Source organism: Engystomops pustulosus, chromosome 1, assembly GCF_040894005.1.
Source record: "Engystomops pustulosus chromosome 1, aEngPut4.maternal, whole genome shotgun sequence".
Taxonomy (NCBI): domain Eukaryota; kingdom Metazoa; phylum Chordata; class Amphibia; order Anura; family Leptodactylidae; genus Engystomops; species Engystomops pustulosus.
The window spans coordinates 218,340,629-218,360,255 of record NC_092411.1 but is presented as its reverse complement, the minus strand read 5'-3'; the positions used below and the strand labels follow the sequence as shown (position 1 = coordinate 218,360,255).

General features: G+C 44.2%; 1 long non-coding RNA gene across 1 annotated transcript in view; it reads left to right on the top strand.

The window, feature by feature from the left end:
* The window catches only part of LOC140104788 (uncharacterized), a 267,416-nt gene extending 263,272 nt beyond the window's left edge, over positions 1 to 4,144 (top strand). Inside the window, exon 3 of the long non-coding RNA XR_011850417.1 lies at positions 4,068 to 4,144. This is a non-coding gene — a long non-coding RNA (uncharacterized lncRNA). The remainder of the gene's footprint in view (positions 1 to 4,067) is intronic.
* Positions 4,145 to 19,627: the final 15,483 nt, after the last annotated feature.

The window sequence follows — 19,627 nt, the reverse complement described above, 5'->3', positions numbered from 1 at the left end:
CAGCAATAGCCGGGTGCTGATGATGTCACAAGCAGCCAAAGGTCCTCTCACAAACCCATGGGCTATCTGCAGTATCTTTCTATTAGGCCATGGCAGTGATATTATTTAATAGTACGTACCATCACTACATGTCTGATCAGTATTACCTGTGGGTCAAAGTAATAATGAAATTCAAAAATAAGTTTTTCCATTTTTCTCAGGTCCTGCAAAAAATAAGCCCTCACACAGCCATGTTGACAAAAAATCAAATGTTATGACACTTGGAAAGTGATAATGCTAAAGCTTTTTTCCCAAAAGGATTTCATAATGCAAATTCATTTCTTTAACCCCTTCCCAAGAGGTCCTTTTTTGTTTTTCATTTTTCACTCCCCACATTCAAAAATGTATAACTTTTTTATTTTACCATGTAAAGAGGTGAATGAGGTCATGTGTTATGCATAACAAATTGCACTTCCTAGTGACAGTATTTAATATTTTATTTTGTGTACTGGGAAGCAGGAAAAACATTCCAAATGCAGTGAAATTGGTGAAGAAAAATACATTTGCACCATTTTCTTGTGAACTTGGTTTTTACAGCTTTCACAGTGCAGCCCAAATGACATGTCTTCTTTTGTTTTTGGGTCGGTACAATCACAGGAATACTAAATTTATGTACTAAATGTATTTTAATACATTTTAAAAAATTCTTAACTGCTGTGCAAAAAAAATATTTATTTTGCCATCTTCTGGTGCTAATAACTTTTTATACTTCAGTGTATGGAGCTGTGGGTGTTGTCATTTTTGCAAGATGAGATGATGTTTTCATTGTTACCATTTTGAGGATTGTACCACCTTTTGATCACTTATTACATTTCATACATGTTGCAAAATGGGGAAAAAGTGGTGTTTCAGACATGTGGGCTCTATTTTACATTACGGGGTTCAACGCTGGGAATAACTGTTATTATATTTTGATAGATCAGACATTTTGAGATGCGGAGATACTCAACATGTTGATGACTTTTACTAGGATACTTTAATCGTAGATTGTATGATTGATGCTAACATATATTGCCATACTACAGTATGGCAGCATATGGGGATTTTACTAGCACATTGTAAGGCGGATGTAGACAGATTGTCGCTCCCCGATGACGTCATATGACGTTAACTCCTATGATATTTACCAGCAACAATTGTGGTTGTTACTGGTGGGTGTTTGCTGCAACATGCAACAAACACCCACCTTGTATAGAGCAGGCTCAGCCCATGAGCCCTCTCTATACACCAGTAGCAGATACATCACAAGGTGGTAAGAGTCTTAAAAAAATCCATAAATCTGTCTCCACTAGTTAGAGGTCTGAGCATGTGATTAAAAAGGGAAAGGAGATATGGGTCAGGAAGACAGGTCAAGTACTTATCTAAACACCTTGATTTAGAACAGTCACTAACTGTCATGATTAGTTAAGGTCAATAAACTCCAGGATAGTAGATCAATGATTGAAAATACAGAATGACATGCCTGTCTGTTTCATACTGTTTTATATTGTTGTTATATTAAGCTACTAGGTACAAGTTCTTAAGTACCATAAGTGTTACTGATAAATATGGGTATGGAACTGCATGATCTCTGTACGCAAGGAACGTAGGTGTTCATTGAGTGTAAGTAATGCACAATGTAACTGTAACCAACAAGAAATGGAAAAGTGAAAAATACTCGTGAAATTCCAACGTGACTGTAATTGGCAGAGATTAATGTATAACTCTGTATCATAATGCTTATGTTATACAATGTGAAAGAAAAAAACTAAAAAAAATTTTTTAAAAAAAATCTATATTTCTTTATGCATATTAACAGATAGAAAAATGTTTTTATGTTATTTAGGTTACACAGTAAATGCAGAAAAATTTTATTGGAAAAAACTACTTCCGGTTTGGAGATCTTTTTTAAATGTACGGCCCAGAAAGGGTTAATTTTTTAAAATAACTTTTCTTACTTATTTTCACATATATTATACAAAAAGCAACAAAACTATACAAAACATACAACATGAAACATATAAAATTGTACATAAAAATGTCCCTTATATTCTTCAAAATATATAACATAATGTTAATATAATGTCATTACCCAGAAAGGGTTATTATCATCTTGGTTAGTTCATGAGTAGGATATATGGAACCCCAAATTGTGCTATTAAAAAGTATGTTGCTCCCAAAAATAAAAAAAAAATAAATACAGCTATAGGGACAATTGTGGATTTAATGTATTATGCGAAATGGTTTTTATTTGTATAGGTATAGAGATTAGGGGTTGAAGATACTGACAAGTTCCCTTCAAGAAGCTTTCATCTCTTTAGGATAATTATTTTTTTAGGCAGCAGGAGCTGATATGATATACCGTATATACTCGTGTATAAGCCGAGATTTTCAGCACAAAAAATGTGCTGAAAAACCTCGCCTCGGCTTATACACGAGTCAATGATAAAAATAAATACATTAATACTCACCCTCCGGTGTCCCCGATGTTCCTCGCGGCTCCCGGCAGCTCCCGATCCCTATCGTGGCTCCGGCGGCTTCTTCACTCTTCACTGGCCAGGAGATCGCGCTGGCCGTCGCACACTGTGATGCGACGCTGTCGCCGCGGATGACGTCATCAGCAGCGACAGCGCGGCATCACAGTGTGCGACGGTCAGCGCGATCTCCCGGCCAGAGAAGAGTGAAGAAGCCGCCGGGAGCCGCGATGGGGATCGGAAGCCGCCGGGAGCCGCGACGAACATCGGGACAACGGAGGGTGAGTATTAAGTTTATTTCTTTATCTGTATAGGGGCTGCTGTATACTACTGAGGGCAGACTGTATACTGATGGGGGCAGGCTGTATACTACTGGGGACAAGCTGTATACTACTGGGGGCAGGCTGTATACTACTGGGGGCAGGCTGTATACTACTGGGGGCAGGCTGTATACTACCGGGGGCAAGCTGTATACTACTGGGGGCAAGCTGTATACTACTGGGGGCAGGCTGTATACTACTGGGTGCAGGCTGTATACTACTGGGGGCAAGCTGTATACTACTGGGGGCAAGCTGTATACTACTGGGGGCAGGCTGTATACTACTTGGGGCAAGCTGTATACTACTGGGGGCAAGCTGTATACTGCAAGGGGACAAGCTGTATACTACTGGGGGCAGGCTGTATACTACTTGGGGGCAGGCTGTATACTACTGGGGGCAAGCTGTATACTACTGGGGGCTGGCTGTATACTACATGGGGGCTGGTTGGCTGTATACTACATGGGGGCTGGCTGTATACTACACCCTCGGCTTATACTCGAGTCAATAGGTTTTCCCAGTTTTCGGTGGTAAAATTAGGGGTCTCGGCTTATACTCGGGTCGGCTTATACTCGAGTATATATGGTAATAAAAAAGCCTAAATTTAATTTGCTTTCCCCACAAGAAAGTTTAATTAAAAGTCTGTGTTATGTTAAAGTATTTAAAATAATCAAAAAATGTTATTTAGATTTCTAAAATGATGAAAAAACTGCTTTCACCATTAAAGATTTCTGCCGTACATGTTTATTTCTGCTTTTGTTAAAAGATGCATTTTCAAAGGGCACACGTCTGAGTACTTACACACCCAAGGCATTCAAATACCCCGCATCTCACCTGAAGATAACCCATCAAATAATACTTTGCAGGCTGTAAATGTAGAGAGGCTGCGGCTTTGGTACATCCATAATATAGGTTATTGTTGAAAAAGGAAATGCCCTTTGGTAAATGATGTGTTTAAATAGCAGCTCTGATTCTTTACTAAGCCATTCACAGTGGGCAAGATTCTGTAGGCTGAAAAGGCATATGTGAAAAATAGACATCTTTGATATTAGGTGAAAAAAAATCCAAAGGTCACAGTAACTTTACTTAAAGTGATCATCTCACCTACTTCAAGGAAAATGGAATGTCATCAGAAATTAAGCAATATTGTTATATATTATATAGCCTACATGCAGATGTGCTGTATAGAGTATATCAATCAAGGCTTTCTTTTCATTTGCATTTCATTTTTGTATTTATTTTTCCTTTTTTCTTTCAGAAATAAAAAAAATAAGGAAAGTCGCCATGAAATGTCATGACTAATACAAGCCATATTTATCTTGTCATTCGGGTTATCAAATACAGGCAGTCCCCGGGTTACATACAAGATAGGGTCTGGAGGTTTGTTCTTAAGTTGAATTTGTATGCAAGTCGAAACTGTATATTTTATAATGGAAGTTCTAGACAATTTTTTTTCTTTTGCCCCAGTGACAATTGGAGTTTCAAAATTTTTGGTGTAATTGGACCAAGAATTATCAATAAAGCTTCATTACAGACATCTTACAGCTGATCATTGCAGTCTGGGACTATAGTAAAGCATCCAGAGAGCTTCACTAGAGGTCACAGTGGGCAGAGGGGTCCGTCTGTAACTATGGGTTGTCTGTAAGTCGGGTGTCCTTAAGTAGGGGACCGCCTGTATATGGAATGCCTGGAAGCACTCCGAAGCGTAACACTGTGCAAATATTTATTCAAAGACAGATGCAGAAATGTTGACTCTTATAAGAACTGTTATCCAGTCTTTAGAAAGGTCAACATTTCATACTTAATATATAAAAAAAAATATTTTAATGGTTTTAAATTGTGTTATTTTGACATTTATATTGCAATAAACAATTTTATGCACATCAGCTTTGAAATTGTGCCCAGATTGAGTTATTGAACTGAGCACACATAATTAAAATATGCCAGAAAAGAAATAATAAAATAATAGAAGGGATAGCTCTATAACTATTCTATCTGTTCCTTTATTTCAAGATGTCGACAGGGCTACGACCAGTTGTGGGTGAATAGATTCAGTACACAAGTTAAGATCAGTAGATAAGAAATGCTCAGCACTAATGGTAGTTCAAATAAGTAAAAGACTATATCATACTTGTCAATTCAAACTGCTGCTTAGATTTCTAAACCTTTGTAGACAAGTGTCCACTTCAAGGATAAACAATATGTACTAATGCTCACTTGAACCTGCTTACGAGGCAATGTCTGGCATTTATCACTGCCTTCATACCCCCTTACCTCCAGCTCCTACTGGAGTCAAGCCAAAGCAGTATATCTATTCCAGAAGGAACAGATTCCCAACTGTAGACAGCACTGTTTCGGCGGCCTTAATCGGCAACGTCTCTAATGGAGAACTCTCTGACCCTATTCAAAAGCCTCCGTCTTAGATAATCTGTACTTATCTCATTTCTACACTGTACTGAAGAGACCCAACCAGGTTAAAACAGTGCTGTCTACAGTTGGGAATCTGTTCCTTCTGGAGCAGATAAACCGTTTTTTGCTTAAATCTCACATCATATTATTAGGCTTCCTGAAAGTCATGCTTGATGGTAAGGGGGTCTGACTTACAAGGTAACCAAAGAGACGTGTTTTCCTTTTCCCTTCTATGAAAACTTATTTGCATATTCCCCACTACTCAGCACAGTGTAAATATCTTGACATGCAATTACTTTAAAGGAAACCTGCCATTTGATTTGATGCATTATGAAGCAAACATACCTTGAGAATGCTGTAGCTACACTGATGCAGAAACATATCTTGTTTAATTCCTGTGCTGAGTGGCTTTGCTGATGCAACAATTATAAAATTATGATAATGAAGCTGTCTCACTGCAAATGGAAGGTGCACTGCACCACAGCAAATGGAAGGTGCAAATCTGTTAAAGCAATAAGGTCTTCAGTATTTACTCCAAGAAATAGGCAGCATTCTAAACTTGAGGTGAGAACAATCTTTATTCCATGATGCAACGTTTCACTGTCACAGCGCCTTTTTAGTTTATAGTGCTGCCTATTTATTGTAGATAGTTAGATAGATAGATAGATAGATAGATAGAACCAAATGCACCAGAAATCCCTGTAATAATGCATGCATGAAAACCATGGAAAAATTATCTTTCCAAAGTTCAAATGTTTACTTTATTTAATGCATTATGAGTTTTACAGTAAAAAACAAATGATACATTGTAAGAAACAAGAGAAAAAGGTCACAAATGCTTCCAACGGATAAAAAATCAAGTAAATGACAGAATAGCAGCTAGGTGCTTTTGAGGGGATAAGAAATTACATTTAAGAGGATTTATTACAGGCAGTCCCTGGGTTACATACAAGATAGGGTCTGGAGGTTTGTTCTTAAGTTGAATTTGTATGTAAGCCGAAACTGTATACTTTATAATTGTAGATCCAGACTAAAAAGTTTTTGGGCCCAGTGACAATTGGAGTTTAAACATTTTTTGCTCCAATGGGACCAAGGATTATCAATAAAGCTTCATTACAGACACCTTACAGCTGATCATTGCAGTCTGGGACTATACTAAAGAATTCAGAAAGCTTCCCCAGAAGTCAGAGGGGTCTGTCTGTAAATATGGGTTGTCTGTAAGTCGGGTGTCCTTAAGTAGGGGACCGCCTGTATAAATAAGTATTAAAAACTTCTGATTTCTTTGGTTTTATCAAGAGTCTGTCTACTTTTAAAGGACAAAGTATTTACATAGTAATTTGGCAAAACTGTCCCACTTGTGCTCTTCAAGTCCCCTGCTTATTGTGGAGATCATCTTTTTAACAATCTGTGATTGCCTTGTTCCTGAAAGCAGTGTATTACAGGATCACTTCATGTACAATACAAGATGATACAGTCATTTCACAAAAACATTTCAAGTGACTTTTCTTTACTGATGATTTAATCAACTGGATACGTACGGTATTTAAATCTATTGTTAGGCGGCATTATACAAAGCATTATGGGATTTTACATTTACCGTGTAGATGGATAATGTCAGTGTGTCATCAAGGACAATCTTCTCTTCTAAGGAAAACACAGAAGCAAATATACAGTAAATTACAGAATTATTACATATCTGCGCCGCTTTAACTCTTGACAAGGGTTATTTTCTGATCTTTGTTCCCAGTAATTTTCAAGTCATGTCTAAAAACCTTGGACTTTTTTGTTTCCTGTTTTCTTAGGTAATAATAATGATAATTGATCTGTCTGTTTCATTGACTTAATACTGCTGGAAAACTACAAGTAAGAAAAAGAAAACACAGAACAAGCAGAAATATTCAGATTTTCTAATTTATTTTCCTAATGTAGCCGCGCATCATTGTTGAGTCATAATAAATCTGTAGCAGATTAACATTTCATAACATTTGAGCAATTCTTTCTGTTTAAATACAGTTTTCGGAAAGTACTGATTCTCCTTGCTGAGATCCATCTGCTAAAGTGAATATAAGAGGCAATGCTTCCTCAGAAATGAATGCAAAATAGTTCCCCTCCATGTGGAAGAAAATTGTCTTTCTAATGCCCCCTAGGAACTACCTCAATAAAGCACTGTATTTTCAATTTGCCTTGGGACATGGGCGTAACTACAGTGGTAGCAGCCATAGTAGCTGCTATGGGGCACGCAGTGTCTGGGGGCCCCATCATCCTGCCTGACACTAAAGAATGGAGGCTGCACATTGTTCTGCATAATATGCATATAATTTCTATGTTATGCATGTGTGTGTATCTGTGATGTGTACATGCTGTATGGTGTGTATATACAGTATGTGTGTATATGTGCTGTACATCTGTATATGGCCCTGTATGTGTGTATATGTGATGTGAATATGCTCTATATGTGTTTGTGTAAGTGTATAAATGTGTTTAAGAGTGTATAAATGTGCTTGTTGAGTTAAGAACTGTATGTGTATGTATATAAGTGTGTGTGTATATATGAGTGTAATATGTATATTTTTAAAGAGAACCTGTCACCAGGAGACCCATTTTTAACACTCACCCAGTCCCCAAAGAGCATAGTACATAGTTTTTGTATAAAAAATAGTTTTTAAAGAAAAAAAGATTTGTTTTATATTACCTTTCAAAGCCATGTGCCCTGTGACTAGGCACTTATCCCCTGGGAGTGGCTATAGAGGGGCAGTTCTCCCTCCCCACCCTTGAGAAACAGTCCCTCTGTGTGTCCTTTTAAAATATATGAAAACGTCCTTCACTCGGCCTAGCAACGCCTCCTGCTCCTCTATAGCTACTCCTGAGTTATGGGAGTTATTCATATATTTGAAAAGAATACATGGAGGAGCAGTTTCCTAAGGGTGGGGGGGGTGCTGCTCCTATATAGACACTTCCAGGGGACAAGTGCCTAGTGACAGAGCACATGGCATTGAAAGGTACGATACAACATATCTTTTTTTCTGTAAAACCTATTTTTTATACAAAATCTCTTTGGCAGTGTATGTACTTTGCTCTGAGGGAGTGCTAAAAATGGATCTCCTGGCGACAGGTTCTCCTTAAGTGAAAAGAGGTGCCATATTCAGAAGCCAGCACTAATTACTGTCTTTGATATAACAAACTGTGCATCTGTGTGACCATGGTCAGATTTATGTCCATTAGTAGTAAACATAGAAGCTTTCCATAGAATGACAGCAAGCAGAGATCTAGAAATCTGTGAGGAATTGGTTACAATTCCACAGGGGTATATTCCACAGCCATTCCACTATGTCTGCAGCTGGAACTTTTGTTGTTAAAGTGTAAACCCAAGTTTCACACTTTTTTGATAAGAACTAGGGAAAGTGCTCAAGAGCACTTAATTAATATACTTCATTGGGCATCTCTGTAGACTCCCCTGATGAAGCCTTGAGGGGCGAAATGTGTAGGTGGCTGCCAGCCCATTTAGTATTTATCTACAATCTTTATTCCACATTTTTGTTCTTATGTTGGTAAATACTAACCCGATGTGTACTGCAACATCATAGTGTGTGTTTATCTTTAAAATGTTTTTATCATTGTGTCATTTGGATGAACAAATATGTATATGCTTTATCATATTAACATGTCTATGTGACTTTCTCTTTGTATTTGGGCTTTCTGTCTAGTTGTACCTTGCATCTCCTATTAGTTTGTTTAGTCTATGCCAAAAAGCTGCACCAAAATTATGGTGTTTTAGCATAATTTTTGGCACACAGACTTTTCCCAATGAGGCCACCTGTATTAAACATTTGATGAATATTATGTAGACCATTTCTGTTCAGATTGAGAAATCTCCCCGATGATATCTATTCACAGGCTCTCTTTTAAAACAATTATCTTTAGAATAGGTTATCATGTGGCAGCCTTGCTATAATCATGGTGAAACAAAAAAGGTGACCCTTTAACAACTGCCTCAGTGAAAATGGTTTGATTACTTAGAAAACTGCTGTTTTTCAGAATTACTATGACCGATTCAGCTATATCAGTTGCCATTGTTTTTTTTTTCTCTTCAAATCAACATCAAGTGAATTTTTTTTTTTTTTGTGCAAGTTGTTAGAATAAGTGGATCCTCTGGACCACCACGAGAGATGGAACTAGCCAACACCCGGAACCGGAGCCACTAGGCAGGATACCACTAGGACGTTCCCAGGTGTGACCAGCCCATGGTGGCAGCCGAGGTACCTTAGCGGATGACAATCTCGTAGACAGGTCCAGGCACAGGGTCAGGGCAGGCGGCAGAGATGCAACGTCAGGTCCAAGTCCGGGGTCAGCAACAGGGGGTCCAGGCAGGTGGGAACGGGACCACAGGCACACAGCAACACGGTGGAACTCAGGTAACACGGCAACACAGGACTCAGGAACGGGAACACACAGGAATACACAGGAACACAGGAATACAGGAATACACAGGAACACAGGAATACTCGCTAGGAAGCTTTCTCTAAGGCTATGAGGCACAAAGATCCGGCAGGGAATGATGGGAGACAAAAGGTTAAATACAAGACAGGAAATGACCAGCGCCAATCACCTACGCACTGGCCCTTTAAATCTTGAAACAGTGCCGCGCGCGTGCCCTAGGGAGCGGGGCTGCGCGCGAGACCTAGTCCGGACGGGAGCGGGAGCCAGGAGGGGTAAGTGCACAGGAGCGGGACCGGGGCAGCTGAGAGAGGCACGGGTGCACCCGCGATCCGTGGTATGGATCGCGGGGGTGCCCGTGACAGTACCCCCCCCTTTGGTCTCCCCCTCTTCTTCTTGGTCCCAAGAAACCTCTGGAGGAGAGTCCGATCAAGAATATTCTCTTCAGGCTCCCAGGATCTCTCCTCAGGCCCGAACCCCTTCCAATCTACAAGGAAGAACCGCTTACCCCTTACGAACTTCATGTCCAGAACCTCCTTGACTTCATATACATCTGGAGAATCAGCCTCAGGAGCCGGAGGAGGGGATTGCTGGGTGAAGTGGTTCAAGACGACTGGCTTCAGGAGGGATACATGGAAGGAGTTCGGGATGCGCATAGATGGAGGGAGGCGGAGCTTGTATGCCACTTGATTAATGCGCTTGATTACCTCAAAGGGGCCAATGAACCGGGGCCCAAGTTTATAGCTGGTTATCTTAAGCCGGACGTATCTGGAGGATAGCCATACTTTGTCACCAGGAGAGAAGACAGGAGGAGCTCAACGTCTTTTATCAGCCTGGGTCTTGGTACGGTCTGTAGCTCGTAGAAGGGACTGGCGGGTCTGGTCCCAAACGCTGAGTAGACAGCGGGAGAGGTGGGCGAGGAATACGTCCATAGACCACAAAGAACGGAGCCGAACCAGTAGATCCCAAGTCCAGTGAATTTTAAGAGAACTCAGCCCAAGGTAGAAGGTCAGTCCAATTGTCTTGATGGGCTGAGACGAAGTGGCGCAAGTAGCAGCCCAAGTCTGGATCACCCTCTCTACTTGACCATTCGACTGAGGGTGGTAAGCAGAAGAAAAGTTAAGGATGACCTGCAGCTGGTTGCATAAAGAACGCCAGAATCTTGACACAAACTGGACTCCTCGATCGGACACAATGTGAAGCGGAAGGCCATGCAGCCGGAAGATATGTTTGAAGAACAAACTGGCAAGCTGTGGTGAAGACGGAAGACCTGGAAGGGGAACATAATGGGACATTTTGGAAAACCGGTCCGTCACCACCCAGATGACAGTATTGCCCGAGGAGACAGGCAGATCGGTAACAAAGTCCATAGCCACGTGAGACCACGGGCGACTGGGTATCGGCAACGGGAGTAACAGTCCAGCCGGTTTGAGACGAGAGGCTTTATTGCGGGGACAGGAGGAGCAGGATCCCACAAACTCCCGAACATCTTTGACCAGGTCTGGCCACCAGTAATAGCAGGAAATGAGGGCCACGGAGCATTGCACCCCAGGGTGCCCAGCCAGACGAGAAGAATGTCCCCAAGACAGAATCCTCTTCCTGAGAGCAGGTCTAACATACGTCTTGCCAGGAGGTAGCTCCCGAAGGTCCACCGGAGCTGCAACAACAAGCTGATCAGGAGAAATTATGTGCCGAGGAACTGGTTCATCTCCAACAACATCTGAAGAACGGGACAAAGCATCAGCCTTGACATTCTTGTCTGCCGGACGAAAATTAATCAGCAGGTCAAAGCGGGAGAAGAACAAAGACCACCGGGCTTGCCTGGGATTCAGGCGCTGGGCTGTCTGGAGGTACAGAAGATTCTTGTGGTCAGTGTACACACTCACGGGATGAAGGGGCTCCCTCCAGAAGATACCGCCATTCTTCAAGAGCAAGTTTGATGGCCAATAGTTCTCTGTCTCCAATGGAATAATTTCTCTCAGCTGGGGAAAAAGTCTTGGAAAAGAAACCGCAAGTCAAAGTTCGGCCCTTGGGCCCTTTCTGAGTGAGCACCGCTCCAGCTCCTATGGAGGATGCGTCCACCTTCAGAAGAAAGGGTTTGTCCATATCGGGCCTAGAGAGCACGGGAGCCGAGGAAAAAGCAGACTTTAACTTGGAGAAGGCCATTTCAGCCGCTGGAGACCAGGCACGTGGATAGGCACCCTTCTTGGCGAGCGCCACGATAGGAGACACCAGAGTGGAGAAATGGGGAATAAACTGCCGGTAATAGTTCGCAAACCCCAGGAATCTCTGTATGGCTCGGAGGCCATCTGGACGTGGCCACTGAAGAACTGCAGACAGCTTCGCGGGGTCCATCTGGAGGCCTCTGTCGGAAATTATGTAACCGAGGAAAGGAAGGCAGTGCTGGTGAAACAGGCATTTTTCTAACTTGGCATAGAGGTGATTGGCACGAAGTCCACCTAGAACTTGTCGTACGTGTGCCTGGTGGGACTCAAGGTCTGGAGAGTACACCAAGATGTCATCGAGGTAGACCACGACACAAGTATAAAGAAGGTCCCAAAAAATGTCGTTCACAAACTCCTGAAAAACAGCAGGGGCATTACACAGTCCAAAGGGCATTACTAGATACTCAAAGTGCCCGTCACGGGTGTTAAACGCCGTCTTCCACTCGTCACCTTTGCGGATCCGGATGAGATTGTAAGCACCACGGAGGTCCAGCTTGGAGAACACTTTGGAACCACGTAGATGATCAAAGAGTTCTGTAATCAACGGCAGGGGGTAACGTTTTTTTACCGTGATCTTATTCAGCCCACGATAGTCTATACAGGGACATAGGGAGCCGTCCTTCTTGGTAACGAAGAAGAAACCTGCGCCAGCCGGAGAGGAGGACTTGCGTATGAAACCCCTCTGCAGATTCTCCTTGATGTAGTCGGACATGGCTATAGACTCAGGTACAGAAAGAGGATAGACACGACCTCTGGGAGGAGTGGCGCCAGGAAGAAGATCCACAGGGCAATCATAGGGACGATGTGGTGGTAGAATCTCCGCCTGCTTCTTGGAGAAAACATCCGAAAAGTCCAGATAACAAGCTGGCAGCCCCTCCAGAGACTTGGGAGCCAGAGTCGAAGGCCTCACGGGTAGCGGACGGGGAACCTGCATACAACGTGAAGCACAGTTCGGTCCCCAACGGAAGATTTGCCCGGAGGACCAGTCCAGTACAGGGGCATGAAGCTGCAACCAGGGGAGACCCAGCAGTAGAGCGGATGTGCTTTGGGGCAGCACAAAAAAAGAAAGTCTCTCTTGATGTAGGGCACCAACTTGCAGAAGCAGGGGTTCCGTGCGAAACCAGATGGGCACGGAGAGAATCTGACCATTGACCGAGGCAATAGACAATGGCTTCTCGAGACGAACCACCGGGAAGTGATGCTGAGAGACCAAGGCTGCATCCAGGAAGTTTGCTGTAGAGCCGGAGTCCAGGAAGGCAGAAACCTGGATCTGGGTACCGGTGCCAACGCTGAGGAGCACGGGAAGAGTCAGACGTGGAGAAGCTGTACTTACACCTAGGGATGCTTCTCCCAAGAAGCCTAGGTGCTGGCGTTTCCCGGACGTTGAGGACGGACAGGACAGGAACCGATGAAGTGCTCTGGGCTGGCACAGTACAGACAGAGGTTCTCCTGTCGGCGTCTTGAACGCTCCTGCAGGGAGAGCTGGATTCTGTCCACCTGTATGGGTTCCTCAGCAGACAATTCAGGCGAAGGCTGGAGAGGTCTTTGAAAGGCAGGAGCCAGGCGAGGAAAACATCTTACCCGGGCTTGAGGGTGCTCGGTGCGGAATTCCTCGGCGCGTTCCTTGAACCGAACATCAATCCGAGTGGCCAGTGTGATAAGACCACTCAGAGTTGACGGCAGATCCCGAGCAGCCAGAGCGTCCTTAACCTGCGCAGAGAGTCCCTTTTTAAAGGTAGCGATGAGGGCTGCATCATTCCAGGCAAGTTCAGAGGCCAGGGTGCGGAACTGAACCGCATACTCTCCCACAGACGAGTTACCTTGGCGCAGGTTCAGTAAAGCAGTCTCGGCAGAAGAGGCCCGTGCAGGTTCCTCAAATACAGCCCGGAACTCTGCCAAAAAAGCCGTGAGAGTAGACGTGACTGGGTCGCCTCTATCCCAAAGAGGGGTAGCCCAGGCCAGGGCTTTCCCGGAGAGGAGACTGACGAAGAATGCCACCTTAGACCGCTCCAAGACAAATTGTGAAGGCATCAGCTCAATTTGCAAAGAGCATTGAGTTATAAATCCCCGGCAGTCCTTGGGGTCTCCGTCAAACTTGCGGGGCATAGAGAGCCGTAGTCGGGGTTCAGCAGCAGGAGGGCAGACTGGACCGGGTGGGGTCGCGGGAGCGGACACAGGAGCCTGTTGCTGTTGCTGAGCGGCTAGCAGCTGTTGCTTGATCCAGCTGTTCACGCTGAGCGGCAATCTCCCGGGATTGCTGGACCACAATGGCGGCAAAGTTGGGACGAGTAGGAAGCGGAACCTCGGCGGGATCCATGGCCGGATCTTACTGTTAGGATTAGTGGATCCTCTGGACCACCACGGGAGATGGAACTAGCCAACACCCGGAACCGGAGCCTAGCGGCACCTGGTATTCACCAGAGCCTGCCGCAAAGCGGGTTGGACTTGCTGCGGCAGGATACCACTAGGACGTTCCCAGGTGTGACCAGCCCATGGTGGCAGCCGAGGTACCTTAGCGGATGACAATCTCGTAGACAGGTCCAGGCACAGGGTCAGGGCAGGCGGCAGAGATGCAACGTCAGGTCCAAGTCCGGGGTCAGCAACAGGGGGTCCAGGCAGGTGGGAACGGGAACACAGGCACACAGCAACATGGAGGAACTCAGGTAACACGGCAACACAGGACTCAGGAACGGGAACACACAGGAATACACAGGAACACAGGAATACAGGAATACGCAGGAACACAGGAATACTCGCTAGGAAGCTTTCTCTAAGGCTATGAGGCACAAAGATCCGGCAGGGAATGATGGGAGACAAAAGGTTAAATACAAGACAGGAAATGACTAGCGCCAATCACCTACGCGCTGGCCCTTTAAATCTTGAAAGAGTGCCGCGTGCGCGCCCTAGGGAGCGGGGCCGCGCGCAAGACCTAGTCCGGACGGGAGCGGGAGCCAGGAGGGGTAAGTGCACAGGAGCAGGACCGGGGCAGTGGAGAGAGGCACGGGTGCACCCGCGATCCGCGATATGGATCGCGGGGGTGCCCGTGACAGGGGCACGGGTGCACCCGTGATCCGTGGTATGGATCGCGGGGGTGCCCGTGACACAAGTACTTCAACTTTAGTCTTCACAGCTAATCTATCTACTGTGAAATGGGCCTGGAGAATGTTTTCAGAAATATTACTTAGTACAGGAAAAAGAAGGAGCAAAAGGAAATTTACTATCAAAATTAGGAGAAAGAAAAAACAACAGGTGCTGCCTAGTGCAAATAAAACTGATTTCTTTTGAGTGTATATGAATTCATACGTGTATTCCACTCACCTTTAGTGGTTGTGCAATCAGGCACAACACTATCAGATCACGTTTTTGGGTGCTGCCCCGTCCTTGCCCGTGGGTGATTTGCTCTCCTCGGGTTGTAGAAAATGAATAGGTGGATCCAAAAGATGTGGAGTGTAATTTCCTCAATGGATACCAGATAAAAAATAGGGACTTCTTCTGGCGCAGCCCAAGGAATCACGGCTATACGTAATGCTCAATCGTGACTCAATTTAATATTATAATCAGGATAAAATGCATGTATTAAAAATTATCAAAAATGTTTCAAAATTAAGCGTGATAAACCAGATTTTGAAGAAGGGGAGAAGGCAAGTCATATCTTAGCTATTATGGCTTCATCTCAGAGAGGGGTTGCTCATGTGTAAGCTTTGCAGTCGGAGAGTGGTGCTCTAGTTACACAATCACAAGATGTCCTGGATACTTTAAGGAGTTTTATACTTCCTTTTATACAAATCTAGAGTGTTTTTCCACTCGGGAGCAATTAGACCTTTTTCTAGCTTCTCTTAGTTTGCCAAAGTTGAATGAGGTAGACAGGGCAGCATTAGCTGCCCCTCTGACACTGGAAGAACTGGATGCAGCCAGATGTCAAATAGATAGATAGATAGATAGATAGATAGATAGATAGATAGATAGATAGATAGATAGATAGATAGATAGATAGATAGATAGATAGATAGATGGTCTTCCGGTGGAAGTCTATAAGTCCTTTAATATTATACTTCCCTGTCTGCTGGTGTATAACTCCGCTCTGCATGCTGGGAAGCTGTCTCCCACGATGAGAGAAGCTGTTATCATTGTTCTCCTGAAGCCGGGTAAGAATCCGCTATTGCCAGACTCTTATCATCCGATATCTATGCTCGTGGTAGATGCAAAGCTACTTGCTAAAATGTTAGCAAATAGACTTGTAACCTGTATTTCCACTGTCATATACCTTGATCAGGTGGGTTTATGCCCAACATATCCACAGCAGTCAATATACTCTGTCTCTTCTTGAATATACAGGCATCACAGAATCGCCTGTGTAATGCTGCAATTGTGTCTATATTTGGGGGCACGTCAGGGCTGCCTGCTGTGGCTGCTACTGTTTGCATTGTCAGTGGAGCCCCTGGCGGCTTCTCTCAAAGCTTCATCATCAGTGAAAGGCTCCCAGAATGACAACCTCCATTGAAAGGTTATGCTATATGCGGACGACCTGCTGATCTATTAGATGAATGGCCATCCTCCCTAGCAGCAGCCATAGAGATTATGGGGGATATTTATTATATGCTGGTGCTCGTGCGCCAGTGTATGATAGCCCCACCGCTGCAAATTCGCAGCCCGATACATCAAGAGGCTTCTGCCTCTTGATGTATTGGGGCTGATTGCAGCGCAGAGTTTACCCTACGTCAGGCAGGGCCTGGTGTAGAAAAGAACGCAGCCGGCGACTTTTTACGTATGAAAAGTCGCCGGCAGCATCAAGTGGGCAGGCGCGGGGACAGTAACGCCCCGCGCCGGCCCACTCCCGTCTGGCCGCCCCCTCCTCTCGGCTGGCCATGCCCCCTTTTATGCCCCTTCACGCAATAAGCTAGCATTTGTGATTATTTCAGGGCCTCTGTGCCACTGCCGTTGCGCAGAGGTCCTGATAAATATCCCCCTTTAGGTTGGTTTGGGCTTTTATCAGAGCTGACCATGAACTGGTCAAAGTCGGTAATACTCACTTTGTCCCCACAGGGAAGTTCCCGAGAGGTATATGATAGAGAGTTACCTATAGTCTTTTTATTAAAATAATTGGGGATTCAGGTCTAAGCTGCAATTGTGGATTATTTAGTATTAAACATCAACTCCCTGCTAAGCCTTTTTCAGCAGAAGGCGAGGGATTGGTGCAAATTCCCCTCTTTTGGTGTTGGAAGAGTTAATTTAAAATGATCATGATGCCCCAACTAGTTTATCTACTTCACAATTACCCAATCTGGATACCTATTGAGCTATTTCACAAGTTTATCGGCATCTTCAGAGACTTAGTTTGGTTAAAGAATGCATTAGGTTGAAGACATTACAGAGAGCTAAGGAGGACACGGGCTTAGCTTTGCCAAATCCTTGGCTGTACTTTTTGCCATTCCAACTGCAACACCTGTGTGGATGCGGAGATCCTTCAGGACATTGATGAGAAGGTTGGCGGGATTTGTGGATCTTCTAAGTGGGTTGGAAGCAGGCTCATGAAAAAAGAGTTAGTTACAGTGTGCACTGATAAGTTGTGGTTGAGGGTAATGGAGCTAATAGGTATGGAAGGATATATTTTTGTACCCCTATTTGGCCAAACATACTGGGGCACATTTGTTTACCTGTCCCTGTGCGTTCCCCGAGGTGCGTTGTCCGACGAGAATTCACAGCTGCCGCGTTTCACTTACATTGTACTCCCGATATCCTCAATGTGTCGCTTCCCCGCTCAGGTCTGCCGGAGTTCACCATCTTCTTCCCGGTGTATGTAAGTGCATGTCTTGTGAAACAATTTAAATGTTAAATCCCGGCATTAGTCTGAATTAGTCAGATCGACTGACGTCCCAAAATCTGATCACATGCACCAAAATCCCCTGCTAAATGCGGCGCAAATCGGAAATCTACAGAATATCCAATTATAGTGCGGTCCGCGGACTCTTAGTAAATGAGCCCCACTGTATCCATAACTTTGAACCATTTCCACAATGGATTAGTAGAGGAGTCAAATACATGGGCAATCTATTTGATGGGACAGTATTGAAGAACTAGAGGGAGAATTACATTTGCCAGTCTTGTTTTTATCAATTTCTCCAACTTCATTATGCGATTACACAGCAGGAAAATACAATCCCAGTTAAACAGGCTGATAATAACAAAGTGTTACACATGGTAAGCACAGTTGGAGACACTGGGGGATCATCTCATGACACTACTCCCACCTTTGAGAGAGATATCTTATTAAATATCCATTGGGGGTCCGTGCTAAAAGGCTAAGAGATGTTGGGGAGGTAAGAGATGATCAGTGGCATTATATGTCACATTCTCTCTCTAAGGTCTCGGTCAGTGAGGCACACTGCCTTTCTAACCATTACCTATTCCATAGGGTATATTTCACTCCGACAAGGCTGCTCAAGATGGGGTGTAGCAGAGATGATGGGTGTCCCAGATGTGATGTGGCCAATGCAGATCTTATTCACTTAATGGTGACTGGTGACTGTGGAGGCCATTTGAGTACAGTGAACTCATTGTCATGTTCAAGAAACCAGTCTGAGATGATTCCAACTTTATGACATGGCACAATATCATGCTGAAAGTAGCCATCAGATGTTGGGTACATTGTGGTCATAAAGGGAGGGACATGGTCAGCAACAATACTCAGGTAGGCTGTGGCATTGCAACGATGCTCAATTGGTACCAAGGGGCCCAAAGAGTGCCAAGAAAATATTCCCAACACCATGACACCACCACCAGCCTGAACCGTTGATACAAGGCAGGATGGATCCATGCTTTTATGTTGTTGGCCCCAAATTCTGACCCTACAATCCAAATGTCGCAGCAGAAATCGAGACTCATCAGACCAGGCAACGTTTTTCCAATCTTCTACTGTCCAATTTCGATGAGCTTGTGCAAATTGTAGCCTAAGTTTCCTGTTCTTAGCTGAAAGGAGTGGCACCCGGTGTGGTCTTATGCTGCTGTAGCCCATCTGCCTCAAAGTTCGACGTACTGTGCATTCAGAGATGCTCTTCTGCCTAGCTTGGTTGTAACGGGTGGCGATTTGAGTCACTGTTGCCTTTCTATCAGCTCGAACCAGTCTGCTCATTCTCCTCTGACCTCTGGCATCAACAAGGCATTTCCGCCCACAGAACTGGCGCTCACTGGATGTTTTTTCTTTTTCAGACCCTAGAGATGGTTGTGCGTGAAAATCCCAGTAGATCAGCAGTTTCTGAAATACTCAGACCAGCCCTTCTGGCACCAACAACCATGCCACGTTCAAAGGCACTCAAATCACCTTTCTTCCCCATACAGATGCTCGGTATGAACTGCAGGAGATTGTCTTGACCATGTCTACATGCCTACATGCACTGAGTTGCCGCCATGTGATTGGCTGATTAAAAATTAAGTGTTAACGAGCAGTTGGACAGGTGTACCTAATAAAGTGGCCGGTGAGTGTAGACTCCCTATGCAGAGCCAGCGGCTGCACATACTCGGTTCCGTAGCCCAAAAATGGTACAAAGGCATTTATTAGCTGAACTTACCACCGGATATCCCTATTTTGGTAGATGCAAGATGGTAGGTTTCCTTTAAAAGTTTATTTTACAATGAAGGACCTTTTGCAGAATGCTCTGGACCTCAGACAGGGCCAAAGGTTCACCTTCCAACAAGACAATGACCCGAAGCACAAGGCTTAAATAACAAAGCAGAGGCTTCAGAACAACTCTGT